Here is a 22,135-nt window from a genome sequence, read left to right as displayed (position 1 = left end):
TCCGAAATATCTGTTCACAGATTCCACAGAAATAAGGCTAGCAAAGAGATCCACGAAATACAGATGTAACACTGTGAGATGAATTAACAGAACACTAAGCAGTTTCTCAGAAAGCTTCTTTCCAGATTTCATCTGAGGATATTTCCTTTTTCACCATAGCCCTCTATGGGCTTCCAAATATCACTTTCCCAATTCCACAAGAACTGTCTTAGCGAAAGGCTTCTTGAGTTCAAAGCTGTAACTCTGTGAGGTGATTTCACAGAACACAAAGAAGTTTCTCAGAAAGCTTCTTTCTCTTTGTTATCGGAGGATATTTCCTTTGGCCCTATAGTCTTCAAAGGGATCCGAAATATCTGTTCTCAGATTCCACAGAAATACGGCTAGCAAAAAGATCCACGAAATACAGATGTAACTCTGTGAGATGAATTAACAGAACACTAAGCAGTTTCTCAGAAAGCTTCTTTCCAGATTTCATCTGAGGATATTTCCTTTTTCACCATAGCCCTCTATGGACTTCCAAATATCACTTTGCCAATTCCACAAGAACTGTCTTAGCGAAAGGCTTCTTGAGGGGAAAGCTGTAACTCCGTGAGATGATTTCACAGAACACAAAGAAGTTTCTCAGAAAGCTTCTTTCTCTTTGTTATCGGAGGATATTTCCTTTGGCCCTATAGTCTTCAAAGGGATCCGAAATATCTGTTCTCAGATTCCACAGAAATAAGGCTAGCAAAGAGATCCACGAAATACAGATGTAACTCTCTGAGATGAATTAACAGAACACTAAGCAGTTTCTCAGAAAGCCTCTTTCCAGATTTCATCTGAGGATATTTCTTTTTCACCATATCCCTCTATGGGCTTCCAAATATCACTTTGCCAATTCCACAAGAACTGTCTTAGCGAAAGGCTTCTTGAGGGGAAAGCTGTAACTCTGTGAGATGATTTCACAGAACACAAAGAAGTTTCTCAGAAAGCTTCTTTCTCTTTGTTATCGGAGGATATTTCCTTTGTCCCTATAGTCTTCAAAGGGATCCGAAATATCTGTTCTAAGATTCCACAGAAATAAGGCTAGCAAAGAGATCCACGAAATACAGATGTAACTATGTGAGATGAAATAACAGAACACTAAGCAGTTTCTCAGAAAGCTTCTTTCGAAATTTCAACTGAGGATATTTCCTTTTTCACCATAGCCCTCTATGGGCTTCCAAATATCACTTTGCCAATTCCACAAGAACTGTCTTAGCGAAAGGCTTCTTGAGGGGAAAGCTGTAACTCTGTGAGATGATTTCACAGAACACAAAGAAGTTTCTCAGAAGGCTTCTTCCTCTTTGTTATCGGAGGATATTTGCTTTGGCTCTATAGTCTTCAAAGCGATCCGAAATATCTGTTCTCAGATTCCACAGAAATAAGGCTAGCAAAGAGATCCTCGAAATAAAGATGTAACTCTGTGAGATGAATTAACAGAACACTAAGCAGTTTCTCAGAAAGCTTCTTTCCAGATTTCATCTGAGGATATTTCCTTTTTCCCCATAGCCCTTTATGGGCTTCCAAATATCACTTTGCCAGTTCCACAAGAACTGTGTTAGCGAAAGGTTTCTTGAGCGGAAAGCTGTAACTCTGTGAGATGATTTCACAGAACACAAAGAAGTTTCTCAGAAAGCTTCTTTCTCTTTGTTATCGGAGGATATTTCCTTTGGCCCGATAGTCTTCAAAGGGATCCGAAATATCTGTTCTCAGATTCCACAGAAATAAGGCTAGCAAAGAGATCCACGAAATACAGATGTAACACTGTGAGATGAATTAAAAGAACACTAAGCAGTTTCTCAGAAAGCTTCTTTCCAGATTTCATCTGAGGATATTTCCTTTTTCACCATAGCCCTCTATGGACTTCCAAATATCACTTTGCCAATTCCACAAGAACTGTCTTAGCGAAAGGCTTCTTGAGGGGAAAGCTGTAACTCTGTGAGATGATTTCACAGAACACAAAGAAGTTTCTCAGAAAGCTTCTTTCTCTTTGTTATCGGAGGATATTTCCTTTGGCCCTATAGTCTTCAAAGGGATCCGAAATATCTGTTCTCAGATTCCTCAGAAATAAGGCTAGGAAAGAGATCCACAAAATACAGATGTAACTCTGTGAGATGAATTAAAAGAACACTGAGCAGTTTCTCAGAAAGCTTCTTTCCTGATTTCATCTGAGGATATTTCCTTTTTCAGCATAGCCCTCTATGGGCTTCCAAATATCACTTTGCCAATTCCACAAGAACTGTCTTAGCGAAAGGCTTCTTGAGGGGAAAGCTGTAACTCTGTGAGATGATTTCACAGAACACAAAGAAGTTTCTCAGAAAGCTTCTTTCTCTTTGTTATCGGAGGATATTTCCTTTGGCCCTATAGTCTTCAAAGGGATCCGAAATATCTGTTCTCAGATTCCACAGAAATAAGGCTAGCAAAGAGATCCACGAAATACAGATGTAACTCTGTGAGATGAATTAACAGAACACTAAGCAGTTTCTCAGAAAGCCTCTTTCCAGATTTCATCTGAGGATATTTCTTTTTCACCATATCCCTCTATGGGCTTCCAAATATCACTTTGCCAATTCCACAAGAACTGTCTTAGCGAAAGGCTTCTTGAGGGGAAAGCTGTAACTCTGTGAGATGATTTCACAGAACACAAAGAAGTTTCTCAGAAAGCTTCTTTCTCTTTGTTATCGGAGGATATTTCCTGTGTCCCTATTGTCTTCAAAGGGATCCGAAATATCTGTTCTAAGATTCCACAGAAATAAGGCTAGCAAAGAGATCCACGAAATACAGATGTAACTATGTGAGATGAAATAACAGAACACTAAGCAGTTTCTCAGAAAGCTTCTTTCGAAATTTCAACTGAGGATATTTCCTTTTTCACCATAGCCCTCTATGGGCTTCCAAATATCACTTTGCCAATTCCACAAGAACTGTCTTAGCGAAAGGCTTCTTGAGGGGAAAGCTGTAACTCTGTGAGATGATTTCACAGAACACAAAGAAGTTTCTCAGAAGGCTTCTTCCTCTTTGTTATCGGAGGATATTTCCTTTGGCTCTATAGTCTTCAAAGCGATCCGAAATATCTGTTCTCAGATTCCACAGAAATAAGGCTAGCAAAGAGATCCTCGAAATAAAGATGTAACTCTGTGAGATGAATTAACAGAACACTAAGCAGTTTCTCAGAAAGCTTCTTTCCAGATTTCATCTGAGGATATTTCCTTTTTCCCCATAGCCCTTTATGGGCTTCCAAATATCACTTTGCCAGTTCCACAAGAACTGTGTTAGCGAAAGGTTTCTTGAGGGGAAAGCTGTAACTCTGTGAGATGATTTCACAGAACACAAAGAAGTTTCTCAGAAAGCTTCTTTCTCTTTGTTATCGGAGGATATTCCCTTTGGCCCGATAGTCTTCAAAGGGATCCGAAATATCTGTTCTCAGATTCCACAGAAATAAGGCTAGCAAAGAGATCCACGAAATACAGAAGTAACACTGTGAGATGAATTAACAGAACACTAAGCAGTTTCTCAGAAAGCTTCTTTCCAGATTTCATCTGAGGATATTTCCTTTTTCCCCATAGCCCTCTATGGGCTTCCAAATATCACTTTGCCAGTTCCACAAGAACTGTGTTAGCGAAAGGTTTCTTGAGGGGAAAGCTGTAACTCTGTGAGATGATTTCACAGAACACAAAGAAGTTTCTCAGAAAGCTTCTTTCTCTTTGTTATCGGAGGATATTTCCTTTGTCCCTATAGTCTTCAAAGGGATCCGAAATATCTGTTCTCAGATTCCACAGAAATAAGGCTAGCAAAGAGATCCACGAAATACAGATGTAACTCTGTGAGATGAATTAACAAAACACTAACCAGTTTCTCAGAAAGCTTCTTTCCAGATTTCATCTGAGGATATTTCCTTTTTCACCATAGCCCTCTAAGGGGTTCCAAATATCACTTTGCCAATTCCACAAAAACTGTCTTAGCGAAAGGCTTCTTGAGGGGAAAGCTGTAACTCTGTGAGATGATTTCACAGAACACAAAGAAGTTTCTCAGAAAGCTTCTTTCTCTTTGTTATCGGAGGATATTTCCTTTGGCCCTATAGTCTTCAAAGGGATCCGAAATATCTGTTCACAGATTCCACAGAAATAAGTCTAGCAAAGAGATCCACGAAATACCGATGTAACACTGTGAGATGAATAAACAGAACACTAAGCAGTTTCTCAGAAAGCTTCTTTCCAGATTTCATCTGAGGATATTTCCTTTTTCACCATAGCCCTCTATGGGCTTCCAAATATCACTTTCCCAATTCCACAAGAACTGTCTTAGCGAAAGGCTTCTTGAGGGGAAAGCTGTAACTCTGTGAGATGATTTCACAGAACACAAAGAAGTTTCTCAGAAACCTTCTTTCTCTTTGTTATCGGAGGATATTTCCTTTGGCCTTACAGTCTTCAAAGGGATCCGAAATATCTGTTCTCAGATTCCACAGAAATAAGGCTAGCAAAGAGATCCACGAAATACAGATGTAACTCTGTGAGATGAATTAACAGAACAGTGAGCAGTTTCTCAGAAAGCTTCTTTCCAGATTTCATCTGAGGATATTTCCTTTTTCACCATAGCCCTCTATGGGCTTCCAAATATCACTTTGCCAATTCCACAAGAACTGTCTTAGCGAAAGGCTTCTTGAGGGGAAAGCTGTAACTCTGTGAGATGATTTCACAGAACACAAAGAAGTTTCTCAGAAAGCTTCTTTCTCTTTGTTATCGGAGGATATTTCCTTTGGCCCTATAGTCTTCAAAGGGATCCGAAATATATGTTCTCAGATTCCACAGAAATAAGGCTAGGAAAGAGATCCACAAAATACAGATGTAACTCTGTGAGATGAATTAAAAGAACACTGAGGAGTTTCTCAGAAAGCTTCTTTCCAGATTTCATCTGAGGATATTTCCTTTTTCACCATAGCCCTCTATGGACTTCCAAATATCACTTTGCCAATTCCACAAGAACTGTCTTAGCGAAAGGCTTCTTGAGGGGAAAGCTGTAACTCTGTGAGATGATTTCACAGAACACAAAGAAGTTTCTCAGAAAGCTTCTTTCTCTTTGTTATCGGAGGATATTTCCTTTGGCCCTATAGTCTTTAAAGGGATCCGAAATATCTGTTCTCAGATTCCACAGAAATAAGGCTAGGAAAGAGATCCACAAAATACAGATGTAACTCTGTGAGATGAATTAAAAGAACACTGAGCAGTTTCTCAGAAAGCTTCTTTCCTGATTTCATCTGAGGATACTTCCTTTTTCACCATAGCCCTCTATGGACTTCCAAATATCACTTTGCCAATTCCACAAGAACTGTCTTAGCGAAAGGCTTCTTGAGGGGAAAGCTGTAACTCTGTGAGATGATTTCACAGAACACAAAGAAGTTTCTCAGAAAGCTTCTTTCTCTTTGTTATCGGAGGATATTTCCTTTGGCCCTATAGTCTTCAAAGGGATCCGAAATATCTGTTCTCAGATTCCACAGAAATAAGGCTAGCAAAGAGATCCACGAAATACAGATGTAACTCTCTGAGATGAATTAACAGAACACTAAGCAGTTTCTCAGAAAGCCTCTTTCCAGATTTCATCTGAGGATATTTCTTTTTCACCATATCCCTCTATGGGCTTCCAAATATCACTTTGCCAATTCCACAAGAACTGTCTTAGCGAAAGGCTTCTTGAGGGGAAAGCTGTAACTCTGTGAGATGATTTCACAGAACACAAAGAAGTTTCTCAGAAAGCTTCTTTCTCTTTGTTATTGGAGGATATTTCCTTTGGCCCTATAGTGTTCAAAGGGATCCGAAATATCTGTTCTGAGATTCCACAGAAATAAGGCTAGCAAAGAGATCCACGAAATACAGATGTAACTCTGTGAGATGAATTAACAGAACACTAAGAAGTTTCTCAGAAAGCTTCTTTCCAGATTTCATCTGAGGATATTTCCTTTTTCACCATATCCCTCTATGGGCTTCCAAATATCACTTTGCCAATTCCACAAGAACTGTCTTAGCGAAATGCTTCTTGAAGGGAAAGCTGTAACTCTGTGAGATGATTTCACAGAACACAAAGAAGTTTCTCAGAAAGCTTCTTTCTCTTTGTTATCGGAGGATATTTCCTTTGTCCCTATAGTCTTCAAAGGGATCCGAAATATCTGTTCTAAGATTCCACAGAAATAAGGCTAGAAAAGAGATCCACGAAATACAGATGTAACTATGTGAGATGAAGTAACAGAACACTAAGCAGTTTCTCAGAAAGCTTCTTTCGAAATTTCAACTGAGGATATTTCCTTTTTCACCATAGCCCTCTATGGGCTTCCAAATATCACTTTGCCAATTCCACAAGAACTGTCTTAAGGAAAGGCTTCTTGAGGGGAAAGCTGTAACTCTGTGAGATGATTTCACAGAACACAAAGAAGTTTCTCAGAAGGCTTCTTCCTCTTTGTTATCGGAGGATATTTCCTTTGGCTCTATAGTCTTCAAAGCGATCCGAAATATCTGTTCTCAGATTCCACAGAAATAAGGCTAGCAAAGAGATTCTCGAAATAAAGATGTAACTCTGTGAGATGAATTAACAGAACACTAAGCAGTTTCTCAGAAAGCTTCTTTCCAGATTTCATCTGAGGATATTTCCTTTTTCCCCATAGCCCTTTATGGGCTTCCAAATATCACTTTGCCAGTTCCACAAGAACTGTGTTAGCGAAAGGTTTCTTGAGGGGAAAGCTGTAACTCTGTGAGATGATTTCACAGAACACAAAGAAGTTTCTCAGAAAGCTTCTTTCTCTTTGTTATCGGAGGATATTTCCTTTGGCCCGATAGTCTTCAAAGGGATCCGAAATATCTGTTCTCAGATTCCACAGAAATAATGCTAGCAAAGAGATCCACGAAATACAGATGTAACACTGTGAGATGAATTAACAGAAAACTAAGCAGTTTCTCAGAAAGCTTCTTTCCAGATTTCATCTGAGGATATTTCCTTTTTCACCATAGCCCTCTACGGCCCTCCAAATATCACTTTGCCAATTCCACAAGAACTGTCTTAGCGAAAGGCTTCTTGAGAGTAAAGCTGTAACTCTGTGAGATGATTACACAGAACACAAAGAAGTTTCTCAGAAAGGTTCTTTCTCTTTTTTATCGGAGGATATTTCCTTTGTCCCTATAGTCTTCAAAGGGATCCGAAATATCTGTTCTAAGATTCCACAGAAAAAAGGCTAGCAAAGAGATCCACGAAATACAGATGTAACTATGTGAGATGAAATAACAGAACACTAAGCAGTTTCTCAGAAAGCTTCTTTCCAGATTTCATCTGAGGATATTTCCTTTTTCACCATAGCCCTCTATGGGCTTCCAAATATCACTTTGCCAATTCCACAAGAACTGTCTTAGCGAAAGGCTTCTTGAGGGGAAAGCTGTAACTCTGTGAGATGATTTCACAGAACACAAAGCAGTTTCACAGAAAGCTTCTTTCTCTTTGTTATCGGAGGATATTTCCTTTGGCCCTACAGTGTTCAAAGGCATCCGAAATATCTGTTCTCAGATTCCTCAGAAATAAGGCTAGCAAGGATATCCACGAAATACAGATGTAACTCTGTGAGATGGATTAACAGAACACTAAGCAGTTTCTCAGAAAGCTTCTTTCGAAATTTCAACTGAGGATATTTCCTTTTTCACCATAGCCCTCTATGGGCTTCCAAATATCACTTTGCCAATTCCACAAGAACTGTCATAGCGAAAGGCTTCTTGAGGGGAAAGCTGTAACTCTGTGAGATGATTTCACAGAACACAAAGAAGTTTCTCAGAAGGCTTCTTCCTCTTTGTTATGGGAGGATATTTCCTTTGGCTCTATAGTCTTCAAAGCGATCCGAAATATCTGTTCTCAGATTCCACAGAAATAAGGCTAGCAAAGAGATCCTCGAAATAAAGATGTAACTCTGTGAGATGAATTAACAGAACACTAAGCAGTTTCTCAGAAAACTTCTTTCCAGATTTCATCTGAGGATATTTCCTTTTTCCCCATAGCCCTTTATGGGCTTCCAAATATCACTTTGCCAGTTACACAAGAACTGTGTTAGCGAAATGCTTCTTGAGGGGAAAGCTGTAACTCTGTGAGATGATTTCAGAGAACACAAAGAAGTTTCTCAGAAAGCTTCTTTCTCTTTGTTATCGGAGGATATTTCCTTTGTCCCTATAGTCTTCAAAGGGATCCGAAATATCTGTTCTCAGATTCCCAGAAATAAGGCTAGCAAGGAGATCCACGAAATACAGATGTAACTCTGTGAGATGAATTAACAGAACACTAAGCAGTTTCTCAGAAATCTTCTTTCCAGATTTCATCTGAGTATATTTCCTTTTTCACCATAGCCCTGTATGGGCTTCCAAATATCAGTTTGCGAATTCCACAAGAACTGTCTTAGCGAAATGCTTCCTGAGGTTAAAGCTGTAACTCTGTGACATGATTTCACAGAACACAAAGAAGTTTCTCAGAAAGCTTCTTTCTCTTTGTTATCGGAGGATATTTCCTTTGGCCCTATAGTCTTCAAAGCGATCCGAAATATCTGTTCTCAGATTCCACAGAAATAAAGCTAGCAAAGAGATCCTCGAAATACAGATGTAACTCTGTGAGATGAATTAACAGAACACTGAGCAGTTTCTCAGAAAGCTTCTTTCCAGATTTCATCTGAGGATATTTCCTTTTTCACCATAGCCCTCTATGGGCTTCCAAATATCACTTTGCCCATTCTACAAGAACTGTCTTAGCGTAAGGCTTCTTAAGGGGAAAGCTGTAACTCTGTGAGATGATTTCACTGAACACAAAGAAGTTTCTCAGAAAGCTTCTTTCTCTTTGTTATCGGAGGATATTTCCTTTGGCCCTATAGTCTTCAAAGGGATCCGAAATATCTGTTCTCAGATTCCACAGAAATAAGGCGAGCAAAAAGATCCACGAAATACAGATGTAACTCTGTGAGATGAATTAACAGAACACTAAGCAGTTTCTCAGAAAGCTTCTTTCCAGATTTCATCTGAGGATATTTCCTTTTTCACCATAGCCCTCTACGGGCTTCCAAATATCACTTTACCAATTCCACAAGAACTGTCTTAGCGAAAGGCTTCTTGAGGGGAAAGCTGTAACTCTGTGAGATGATTTCACAGAACACAAAGAAGTTTCTCAGAAAGCTTCTTTCTCTTTGTTATCGGAGGATATTTCCTTTGGCCCTATAGTCTTCAAAGGGATCCGAAATATCTCTTCTCAGATTCCACAGAAATAAGGCTAGCAAAGAGATCCACGAAATACAGATGTAACTCTCTGAGATGAATTAACAGAACACTAAGCAGTTTCTCAGAAAGCCTCTTTCCAGATTTCATCTGAGGATATTTCTTTTTCACCATATCCCTCTATGGGCTTCCAAATATCAATTTGCCAATTCCACAAGAACTGTCTTAGCGAAAGGCTTCTTGAGGGGAAAGCTGTAACTCTGTGAGATGATTTCACAGAACACAAAGAAGTTTCTCAGAAAGCTTCTTTCTCTTTGTTATCGGAGGATATTACCTTTGTCCCTATAGTCTTCAAAGGGATCCGAAATATCTGTTCTAAGATTCCACAGAAATAAGGCTAGCAAAGAGATCCACGAAATACAGATGTAACTATGTGAGATGAAATAACAGAACACTAAGCAGTTTCTCAGAAAGCTTCTTTCGAAATTTCAACTGAGGATATTTCCTTTTTCACCATAGCCCTCTATGGGCTTCCAAATATCACTTTGCCAATTCCACAAGAACTGTCTTAGCGAAAGGCTTCTTGAGGGGAAAGCTGTAACTCTGTGAGATGATTTCACAGAACACAAAGAAGTTTCTCAGAAGGCTTCTTCCTCTTTCTTATCGGAGGATATTTGCTTTGGCTCTATAGTCTTCAAAGCGATCCGAAATATCTGTTCTCAGATTCCACAGAAATAAGGCTAGCAAAGAGATCCTCGAAATAAAGATGTAACTCTGTGAGATGAATTAACAGAACACTAAGCAGTTTCTCAGAAAGCTTCTTTCCAGATTTCATCTGAGGATATTTCCTTTTTCCCCATAGACCTTTATGGGCTTCCAAATATCACTTTGCCAGTTCCACAAGAACTGTGTTAGCGAAAGGTTTCTTGAGCGGAAAGCTGTAACTCTGTGAGATGATTTCACAGAACACAAAGAAGTTTCTCAGAAAGCTTCTTTCTCTTTGTTATCGGAGGATATTTCCTTTGGCCCGATAGTCTTCAAAGGGATCCGAAATATCTGTTCTCAGATTCCACAGAAATAAGGCTAGCAAAGAGATCCACGAAATACAGATGTAACACTGTGAGATGAATTAAAAGAACACTAAGCAGTTTCTCAGAAAGCTTCTTTCCAGATTTCATCTGAGGATATTTCCTTTTTCACCATAGCCCTCTATGGACTTCCAAATATCACTTTGCCAATTCCACAAGAACTGTCTTAGCGAAAGGCTTCTTGAGGGAAAAGCTGTAACTCTGTGAGATGATTTCACAGAACACAAAGAAGTTTCTCAGAAAGCTTCTTTCTCTTTGTTATCGGAGGATATTTCCTTTGGCCCTATAGTCTTCAAAGGGATCCGAAATATCTGTTCTCAGATTCCTCAGAAATAAGGCTAGGAAAGAGATCCACAAAATACAGATGTAACTCTGTGAAATGAATTAAAAGAACACTGAGCAGTTTCTCAGAAAGCTTCTTTCCTGATTTCATCTGAGGATATTTCCTTTTTCACCATAGCCCTCTATGGACTTCCAAATATCACTTTGCCAATTCCACAAGAACTGTCTTAGCGAAAGGCTTCTTGAGGGGAAAGCTGTAACTCTGTGAGATGATTTCACAGAACACAAAGAAGTTTCTCAGAAAGCTTCTTTCTCTTTGTTATCGGAGGATATTTCCTTTGGCCCTATAGTCTTCAAAGGGATCCGAAATATCTGTTCTCAGATTCCACAGAAATAAGGCTAGCAAAGAGATCCACGAAATACAGATGTAACTCTGTGAGATGAATTAACAGAACACTAAGCAGTTTCTCAGAAAGCCTCTTTCCAGATTTCATCTGAGGATATTTCTTTTTCACCATATCCCTCTATGGGCTTCCAAATATCACTTTGCCAATTCCACAAGAACTGTCTTAGCGAAAGGCTTCTTGAGGGGAAAGCTGTAACTCTGTGAGATGATTTCACAGAACACAAAGAAGTTTCTCAGAAAGCTTCTTTCTCTTTGTTATCGGAGGATATTTCCTGTGTCCCTATTGTCTTCAAAGGGATCCGAAATATCTGTTCTAAGATTCCACAGAAATAAGGCTAGCAAAGAGATCCACGAAATACAGATGTAACTATGTGAGATGAAATAACAGAACACTAAGCAGTTTCTCAGAAAGCTTCTTTCGAAATTTCAACTGAGGATATTTCCTTTTTCACCATAGCCCTCTATGGGCTTCCAAATATCACTTTGCCAATTCCACAAGAACTGTCTTAGCGAAAGGCTTCTTGAGGGGAAAGCTGTAACTCTGTGAGATGATTTCACAGAACACAAAGAAGTTTCTCAGAAGGCTTCTTCCTCTTTGTTATCGGAGGATATTTCCTTTGGCTCTATAGTCTTCAAAGCGATCCGAAATATCTGTTCTCAGATTCCACAGAAATAAGGCTAGCAAAGAGATCCTCGAAATAAAGATGTAACTCTGTGAGATGAATTAACAGAACACTAAGCAGTTTCTCGGAAAGCTTCTTTCCAGATTTCATCTGAGGATATTTCCTTTTTCCCCATAGCCCTTTATGGGCTTCCAAATATCACTGTGCCAGTTCCACAAGAACTGTGTTAGCGAAAGGTTTCTTGAGGGGAAAGCTGTAACTCTGTGAGATGATTTCACAGAACACAAAGAAGTTTCTCAGAAAGCTTCTTTCTCTTTGTTATCGGAGGATGTTCCCTTTGGCCCGATAGTCTTCAAAGGGATCCGAAATATCTGTTCTCAGATTCCACAGAAATAAGGCTAGCAAAGAGATCCACGAAATACAGAAGTAACACTGTGAGATGAATTAACAGAACACTAAGCAGTTTCTCAGAAAGCTTCTTTCCAGATTTCATCTGAGGATATTTCCTTTTTCCCCATAGCCCTCTATGGGCTTCCAAATATCACTTTGCCAGTTCCACAAGAACTGTGTTAGCGAAAGGTTTCTTGAGGGGAAAGCTGTAACTCTGTGAGATGATTTCACAGAACACAAAGAAGTTTCTCAGAAAGCTTCTTTCTCTTTGTTATCGGAGGATATTTCCTTTGTCCCTATAGTCTTCAAAGGGATCCGAAATATCTGTTCTCAGATTCCACAGAAATAAGGCTAGCAAAGAGATCCACGAAATACAGATGTAACTCTGTGAGATGAATTAACAAAACACTAACCAGTTTCTCAGAAAGCTTCTTTCCAGATTTCATCTGAGGATATTTCCTTTTTCACCATAGCCCTCTAAGGGGTTCCAAATATCACTTTGCCAATTCCACAAAAACTGTCTTAGCGAAAGGCTTCTTGAGGGGAAAGCTGTAACTCTGTGAGATGATTTCACAGAACACAAAGAAGTTTCTCAGAAAGCTTCTTTCTCTTTGTTATCGGAGGATATTTCCTTTGGCCCTATAGTCTTCAAAGGGATCCGAAATATCTGTTCACAGATTCCACAGAAATAAGTCTAGCAAAGAGATCCACGAAATACCGATGTAACACTGTGAGATGAATAAACAGAACACTAAGCAGTTTCTCAGAAAGCTTCTTTCCAGATTTCATCTGAGGATATTTCCTTTTTCACCATAGCCCTCTATGGGCTTCCAAATATCACTTTCCCAATTCCACAAGAACTGTCTTAGCGAAAGGCTTCTTGAGGGGAAAGCTGTAACTCTGTGAGATGATTTCACAGAACACAAAGAAGTTTCTCAGAAACCTTCTTTCTCTTTGTTATCGGAGGATATTTCCTTTGGCCTTACAGTCTTCAAAGGGATCCGAAATATCTGTTCTCAGATTCCACAGAAATAAGGCTAGCAAAGAGATCCACGAAATACAGATGTAACTCTGTGAGATGAATTAACAGAACAGTGAGCAGTTACTCAGAAAGCTTCTTTCCAGATTTCATCTGAGGATATTTCCTTTTTCACCATAGCCCTCTATGGGCTTCCAAATATCACTTTGCCAATTCCACAAGAACTGTCTTAGCGAAAGGCTTCTTGAGGGGAAAGCTGTAACTCTGTGAGATGATTTCACAGAACACAAAGAAGTTTCTCAGAAAGCTTCTTTCTCTTTGTTATCGGAGGATATTTCCTTTGGCCCTATAGTCTTCAAAGGGATCCGAAATATCTGTTCTCAGATTCCACAGAAATAAGGCTAGGAAAGAGATCCACAAAATACAGATGTAACTCTGTGAGATGAATTAAAAGAACACTGAGGAGTTTCTCAGAAAGCTTCTTTCCAGATTTCATCTGAGGATATTTCCTTTTTCACCATAGCCCTCTATGGACTTCCAAATATCACTTTGCCAATTCCACAAGAACTTTCTTAGCGAAAGGCTTCTTGAGGGGAAAGCTGTAACTCTGTGAGATGATTTCACAGAACACAAAGAAGTTTCTCAGAAAGCTTCTTTCTCTTTGTTATCGGAGGATATTTCCTTTGGCCCTATAGTCTTTAAAGGGATCCGAAATATCTGTTCTCAGATTCCACAGAAATAAGGCTAGGAAAGAGATCCACAAAATACAGATGTAACTCTGTGAGATGAATTAAAAGAACACTGAGCAGTTTCTCAGAAAGCTTCTTTCCTGATTTCATCTGAGGATACTTCCTTTTTCACCATAGCCCTCTATGGACTTCCAAATATCACTTTGCCAATTCCACAAGAACTGTCTTAGCGAAAGGCTTCTTGAGGGGAAAGCTGTAACTCTGTGAGATGATTTCACAGAACACAAAGAAGTTTCTCAGAAAGCTTCTTTCTCTTTGTTATCGGAGGATATTTCCTTTGGCCCTATAGTCTTCAAAGGGATCCGAAATATCTGTTCTCAGATTCCACAGAAATAAGGCTAGCAAAGAGATCCACGAAATACAGATGTAACTCTCTGAGATGAATTAACAGAACACTAAGCAGTTTCTCAGAAAGCCTCTTTCCAGATTTCATCTGAGGATATTTATTTTTCACCATATCCCTCTAAGGGCTTCCAAATATCACTTTGCCAATTCCACAAGAACTGTCTTAGCGAAAGGCTTCTTGAGGGGAAAGCTGTAACTCTGTGAGATGATTTCACAGAACACAAAGAAGTTTCTCAGAAAGCTTCTTTCTCTTTGTTATTGGAGGATATTTCCTTTGGCCCTATAGTGTTCAAAGGGATCCGAAATATCTGTTCTGAGATTCCACAGAAATAAGGCTAGCAAAGAGATCCACGAAATACAGATGTAACTCTGTGAGATGAATTAACAGAACACTAAGAAGTTTCTCAGAAAGCTTCTTTCCAGATTTCATCTGAGGATATTTCCTTTTTCACCATAGCCCTCTATGGGCTTCCAAATATCACTTTGCCAATTCCACAAGAACTGTCTTAGCGAAATGCTTCTTGAAGGGAAAGCTGTAACTCTGTGAGATGATTTCCCAGAACACAAAGAAGTTTCTCAGAAAGCTTCTTTCTCTTTGTTATCGGAGGATATTTCCTTTGTCCCTATAGTCTTCAAAGGGATCCGAAATATCTGTTCTAAGATTCCACAGAAATAAGGCTAGAAAAGAGATCCACGAAATACAGATGTAACTATGTGAGATGAAGTAACAGAACACTAAGCAGTTTCTCAGAAAGCTTCTTTCGAAATTTCAACTGAGGATATTTCCTTTTTCACCATAGCCCTCTATGGGCTTCCAAATATCACTTTGCCAATTCCACAAGAACTGTCTTAAGGAAAGGCTTCTTGAGGGGAAAGCTGTAACTCTGTGAGATGATTTCACAGAACACAAAGAAGTTTCTCAGAAGGCTTCTTCCTCTTTGTTATCGGAGGATATTTCCTTTGGCTCTATAGTCTTCAAAGCGATCCGAAATATCTGTTCTCAGATTCCACAGAAATAAGGCTAGCAAAGAGATCCTCGAAATAAAGATGTAACTCTGTGAGATGAATTAACAGAACACTAAGCAGTTTCTCAGAAAACTTCTTTCCAGATTTCATCTGAGGATATTTCCTTTTTCCCCATAGCCCTTTATGGGCTTCCAAATATCACTTTGCCAGTTACACAAGAACTGTGTTAGCGAAACGCTTCTTGAGGGGAAAGCTGTAACTCTGTGAGATGATTTCAGAGAACACAAAGAAGTTTCTCAGAAAGCTTCTTTCTCTTTGTTATCGGAGGATATTTCCTTTGTCCCTATAGTCTTCAAAGGGATCCGAAATATCTGTTCTCAGATTCCCAGAAATAAGGCTAGCAAGGAGATCCACGAAATACAGATGTAACTCTGTGAGATGAATTAACAGAACACTAAGCAGTTTCTCAGAAATCTTCTTTCCAGATTTCATCTGAGTATATTTCCTTTTTCACCATAGCCCTGTATGGGCTTCCAAATATCAGTTTGCGAATTCCACAAGAACTGTCTTAGCGAAATGCTTCCTGAGGTTAAAGCTGTAACTCTGTGACATGATTTCACAGAACACAAAGAAGTTTCTCAGAAAGCTTCTTTCTCTTTGTTATCGGAGGATATTTCCTTTGGCCCTATAGTCTTCAAAGCGATCCGAAATATCTGTTCTCAGATTCCACAGAAATAAAGCTAGCAAAGAGATCCTCGAAATACAGATGTAACTCTGTGAGATGAATTAACAGAACACTGAGCAGTTTCTCAGAAAGCTTCTTTCCAGATTTCATCTGAGGATATTTCCTTTTTCACCATAGCCCTCTATGGGCTTCCAAATATCACTTTGCCAATTCCACAAGAACTGTCTTAGCGAAAGGCTTCTTGAGGGGAAAGCTGTAACTCTGTGAGATGATTTCACAGAACACAAAGAAGTTTCTCAGAAGGCTTCTTCCTCTTTCTTATCGGAGGATATTTGCTTTGGCTCTATAGTCTTCAAAGCGATCCGAAATATCTGTTCTCAGATTCCACAGAAATAAGGCTAGCAAAGAGATCCTCGAAATAAAGATGTAACTCTGTGAGATGAATTAACAGAACACTAAGCAGTTTCTCAGAAAGCTTCTTTCCAGATTTCATCTGAGGATATTTCCTTTTTCCCCATAGACCTTTATGGGCTTCCAAATATCACTTTGCCAGTTCCACAAGAACTGTGTTAGCGAAAGGTTTCTTGAGCGGAAAGCTGTAACTCTGTGAGATGATTTCACAGAACACAAAGAAGTTTCTCAGAAAGCTTCTTTCTCTTTGTTATCGGAGGATATTTCCTTTGGCCCGATAGTCTTCAAAGGGATCCGAAATATCTGTTCTCAGATTCCACAGAAATAAGGCTAGCAAAGAGATCCACGAAATACAGATGTAACACTGTGAGATGAATTAAAAGAACACTAAGCAGTTTCTCAGAAAGCTTCTTTCCAGATTTCATCTGAGGATATTTCCTTTTTCACCATAGCCCTCTATGGACTTCCAAATATCACTTTGCCAATTCCACAAGAACTGTCTTAGCGAAAGGCTTCTTGAGGGAAAAGCTGTAACTCTGTGAGATGATTTCACAGAACACAAAGAAGTTTCTCAGAAAGCTTCTTTCTCTTTGTTATCGGAGGATATTTCCTTTGGCCCTATAGTCTTCAAAGGGATCCGAAATATCTGTTCTCAGATTCCTCAGAAATAAGGCTAGGAAAGAGATCCACAAAATACAGATGTAACTCTGTGAAATGAATTAAAAGAACACTGAGCAGTTTCTCAGAAAGCTTCTTTCCTGATTTCATCTGAGGATATTTCCTTTTTCACCATAGCCCTCTATGGACTTCCAAATATCACTTTGCCAATTCCACAAGAACTGTCTTAGCGAAAGGCTTCTTGAGGGGAAAGCTGTAACTCTGTGAGATGATTTCACAGAACACAAAGAAGTTTCTCAGAAAGCTTCTTTCTCTTTGTTATCGGAGGATATTTCCTTTGGCCCTATAGTCTTCAAAGGGATCCGAAATATCTGTTCTCAGATTCCACAGAAATAAGGCTAGCAAAGAGATCCACGAAATACAGATGTAACTCTGTGAGATGAATTAACAGAACACTAAGCAGTTTCTCAGAAAGCCTCTTTCCAGATTTCATCTGAGGATATTTCTTTTTCACCATATCCCTCTATGGGCTTCCAAATATCACTTTGCCAATTCCACAAGAACTGTCTTAGCGAAAGGCTTCTTGAGGGGAAAGCTGTAACTCTGTGAGATGATTTCACAGAACACAAAGAAGTTTCTCAGAAAGCTTCTTTCTCTTTGTTATCGGAGGATATTTCCTGTGTCCCTATTGTCTTCAAAGGGATCCGAAATATCTGTTCTAAGATTCCACAGAAATAAGGCTAGCAAAGAGATCCACGAAATACAGATGTAACTATGTGAGATGAAATAACAGAACACTAAGCAGTTTCTCAGAAAGCTTCTTTCGAAATTTCAACTGAGGATATTTCCTTTTTCACCATAGCCCTCTATGGGCTTCCAAATATCACTTTGCCAATTCCACAAGAACTGTCTTAGCGAAAGGCTTCTTGAGGGGAAAGCTGTAACTCTGTGAGATGATTTCACAGAACACAAAGAAGTTTCTCAGAAGGCTTCTTCCTCTTTGTTATCGGAGGATATTTCCTTTGGCTCTATAGTCTTCAAAGCGATCCGAAATATCTGTTCTCAGATTCCACAGAAATAAGGCTAGCAAAGAGATCCTCGAAATAAAGATGTAACTCTGTGAGATGAATTAACAGAACACTAAGCAGTTTCTCGGAAAGCTTCTTTCCAGATTTCATCTGAGGATATTTCCTTTTTCCCCATAGCCCTTTATGGGCTTCCAAATATCACTGTGCCAGTTCCACAAGAACTGTGTTAGCGAAAGGTTTCTTGAGGGGAAAGCTGTAACTCTGTGAGATGATTTCACAGAACACAAAGAAGTTTCTCAGAAAGCTTCTTTCTCTTTGTTATCGGAGGATGTTCCCTTTGGCCCGATAGTCTTCAAAGGGATCCGAAATATCTGTTCTCAGATTCCACAGAAATAAGGCTAGCAAAGAGATCCACGAAATACAGAAGTAACACTGTGAGATGAATTAACAGAACACTAAGCAGTTTCTCAGAAAGCTTCTTTCCAGATTTCATCTGAGGATATTTCCTTTTTCCCCATAGCCCTCTATGGGCTTCCAAATATCACTTTGCCAGTTCCACAAGAACTGTGTTAGCGAAAGGTTTCTTGAGGGGAAAGCTGTAACTCTGTGAGATGATTTCACAGAACACAAAGAAGTTTCTCAGAAAGCTTCTTTCTCTTTGTTATCGGAGGATATTTCCTTTGTCCCTATAGTCTTCAAAGGGATCCGAAATATCTGTTCTCAGATTCCACAGAAATAAGGCTAGCAAAGAGATCCACGAAATACAGATGTAACTCTGTGAGATGAATTAACAAAACACTAACCAGTTTCTCAGAAAGCTTCTTTCCAGATTTCATCTGAGGATATTTCCTTTTTCACCATAGCCCTCTAAGGGGTTCCAAATATCACTTTGCCAATTCCACAAAAACTGTCTTAGCGAAAGGCTTCTTGAGGGGAAAGCTGTAACTCTGTGAGATGATTTCACAGAACACAAAGAAGTTTCTCAGAAAGCTTCTTTCTCTTTGTTATCGGAGGATATTTCCTTTGGCCCTATAGTCTTCAAAGGGATCCGAAATATCTGTTCACAGATTCCACAGAAATAAGTCTAGCAAAGAGATCCACGAAATACCGATGTAACACTGTGAGATGAATAAACAGAACACTAAGCAGTTTCTCAGAAAGCTTCTTTCCAGATTTCATCTGAGGATATTTCCTTTTTCACCATAGCCCTCTATGGGCTTCCAAATATCACTTTCCCAATTCCACAAGAACTGTCTTAGCGAAAGGCTTCTTGAGGGGAAAGCTGTAACTCTGTGAGATGATTTCACAGAACACAAAGAAGTTTCTCAGAAACCTTCTTTCTCTTTGTTATCGGAGGATATTTCCTTTGGCCTTACAGTCTTCAAAGGGATCCGAAATATCTGTTCTCAGATTCCACAGAAATAAGGCTAGCAAAGAGATCCACGAAATACAGATGTAACTCTGTGAGATGAATTAACAGAACAGTGAGCAGTTACTCAGAAAGCTTCTTTCCAGATTTCATCTGAGGATATTTCCTTTTTCACCATAGCCCTCTATGGGCTTCCAAATATCACTTTGCCAATTCCACAAGAACTGTCTTAGCGAAAGGCTTCTTGAGGGGAAAGCTGTAACTCTGTGAGATGATTTCACAGAACACAAAGAAGTTTCTCAGAAAGCTTCTTTCTCTTTGTTATCGGAGGATATTTCCTTTGGCCCTATAGTCTTCAAAGGGATCCGAAATATCTGTTCTCAGATTCCACAGAAATAAGGCTAGGAAAGAGATCCACAAAATACAGATGTAACTCTGTGAGATGAATTAAAAGAACACTGAGGAGTTTCTCAGAAAGCTTCTTTCCAGATTTCATCTGAGGATATTTCCTTTTTCACCATAGCCCTCTATGGACTTCCAAATATCACTTTGCCAATTCCACAAGAACTTTCTTAGCGAAAGGCTTCTTGAGGGGAAAGCTGTAACTCTGTGAGATGATTTCACAGAACACAAAGAAGTTTCTCAGAAAGCTTCTTTCTCTTTGTTATCGGAGGATATTTCCTTTGGCCCTATAGTCTTTAAAGGGATCCGAAATATCTGTTCTCAGATTCCACAGAAATAAGGCTAGGAAAGAGATCCACAAAATACAGATGTAACTCTGTGAGATGAATTAAAAGAACACTGAGCAGTTTCTCAGAAAGCTTCTTTCCTGATTTCATCTGAGGATACTTCCTTTTTCACCATAGCCCTCTATGGACTTCCAAATATCACTTTGCCAATTCCACAAGAACTGTCTTAGCGAAAGGCTTCTTGAGGGGAAAGCTGTAACTCTGTGAGATGATTTCACAGAACACAAAGAAGTTTCTCAGAAAGCTTCTTTCTCTTTGTTATCGGAGGATATTTCCTTTGGCCCTATAGTCTTCAAAGGGATCCGAAATATCTGTTCTCAGATTCCACAGAAATAAGGCTAGCAAAGAGATCCACGAAATACAGATGTAACTCTCTGAGATGAATTAACAGAACACTAAGCAGTTTCTCAGAAAGCCTCTTTCCAGATTTCATCTGAGGATATTTATTTTTCACCATATCCCTCTAAGGGCTTCCAAATATCACTTTGCCAATTCCACAAGAACTGTCTTAGCGAAAGGCTTCTTGAGGGGAAAGCTGTAACTCTGTGAGATGATTTCACAGAACACAAAGAAGTTTCTCAGAAAGCTTCTTTCTCTTTGTTATTGGAGGATATTTCCTTTGGCCCTATAGTGTTCAAAGGGATCCGAAATATCTGTTCTGAGATTCCACAGAAATAAGGCTAGCAAAGAGATCCACGAAATACAGATGTAACTCTGTGAGATGAATTAACAGAACACTAAGAAGTTTCTCAGAAAGCTTCTTTCCAGATTTCATCTGAGGATATTTCCTTTTTCACCATAGCCCTCTATGGGCTTCCAAATATCACTTTGCCAATTCCACAAGAACTGTCTTAGCGAAATGCTTCTTGAAGGGAAAGCTGTAACTCTGTGAGATGATTTCCCAGAACACAAAGAAGTTTCTCAGAAAGCTTCTTTCTCTTTGTTATCGGAGGATATTTCCTTTGTCCCTATAGTCTTCAAAGGGATCCGAAATATCTGTTCTAAGATTCCACAGAAATAAGGCTAGAAAAGAGATCCACGAAATACAGATGTAACTATGTGAGATGAAGTAACAGAACACTAAGCAGTTTCTCAGAAAGCTTCTTTCGAAATTTCAACTGAGGATATTTCCTTTTTCACCATAGCCCTCTATGGGCTTCCAAATATCACTTTGCCAATTCCACAAGAACTGTCTTAAGGAAAGGCTTCTTGAGGGGAAAGCTGTAACTCTGTGAGATGATTTCACAGAACACAAAGAAGTTTCTCAGAAGGCTTCTTCCTCTTTGTTATCGGAGGATATTTCCTTTGGCTCTATAGTCTTCAAAGCGATCCGAAATATCTGTTCTCAGATTCCACAGAAATAAGGCTAGCAAAGAGATCCTCGAAATAAAGATGTAACTCTGTGAGATGAATTAACAGAACACTAAGCAGTTTCTCAGAAAACTTCTTTCCAGATTTCATCTGAGGATATTTCCTTTTTCCCCATAGCCCTTTATGGGCTTCCAAATATCACTTTGCCAGTTACACAAGAACTGTGTTAGCGAAACGCTTCTTGAGGGGAAAGCTGTAACTCTGTGAGATGATTTCAGAGAACACAAAGAAGTTTCTCAGAAAGCTTCTTTCTCTTTGTTATCGGAGGATATTTCCTTTGTCCCTATAGTCTTCAAAGGGATCCGAAATATCTGTTCTCAGATTCCCAGAAATAAGGCTAGCAAGGAGATCCACGAAATACAGATGTAACTCTGTGAGATGAATTAACAGAACACTAAGCAGTTTCTCAGAAATCTTCTTTCCAGATTTCATCTGAGTATATTTCCTTTTTCACCATAGCCCTGTATGGGCTTCCAAATATCAGTTTGCGAATTCCACAAGAACTGTCTTAGCGAAATGCTTCCTGAGGTTAAAGCTGTAACTCTGTGACATGATTTCACAGAACACAAAGAAGTTTCTCAGAAAGCTTCTTTCTCTTTGTTATCGGAGGATATTTCCTTTGGCCCTATAGTCTTCAAAGCGATCCGAAATATCTGTTCTCAGATTCCACAGAAATAAAGCTAGCAAAGAGATCCTCGAAATACAGATGTAACTCTGTGAGATGAATTAACAGAACACTGAGCAGTTTCTCAGAAAGCTTCTTTCCAGATTTCATCTGAGGATATTTCCTTTTTCACCATAGCCCTCTATGGGCTTCCAAATATCACTTTGCCCATT

This window comes from Macaca mulatta, chromosome 3 (genome assembly GCF_049350105.2).
Source record: "Macaca mulatta isolate MMU2019108-1 chromosome 3, T2T-MMU8v2.0, whole genome shotgun sequence".
In the NCBI taxonomy this organism is placed as follows: Eukaryota; Metazoa; Chordata; class Mammalia; order Primates; family Cercopithecidae; genus Macaca; species Macaca mulatta.
This window is presented reverse-complemented; position numbering follows the sequence as displayed.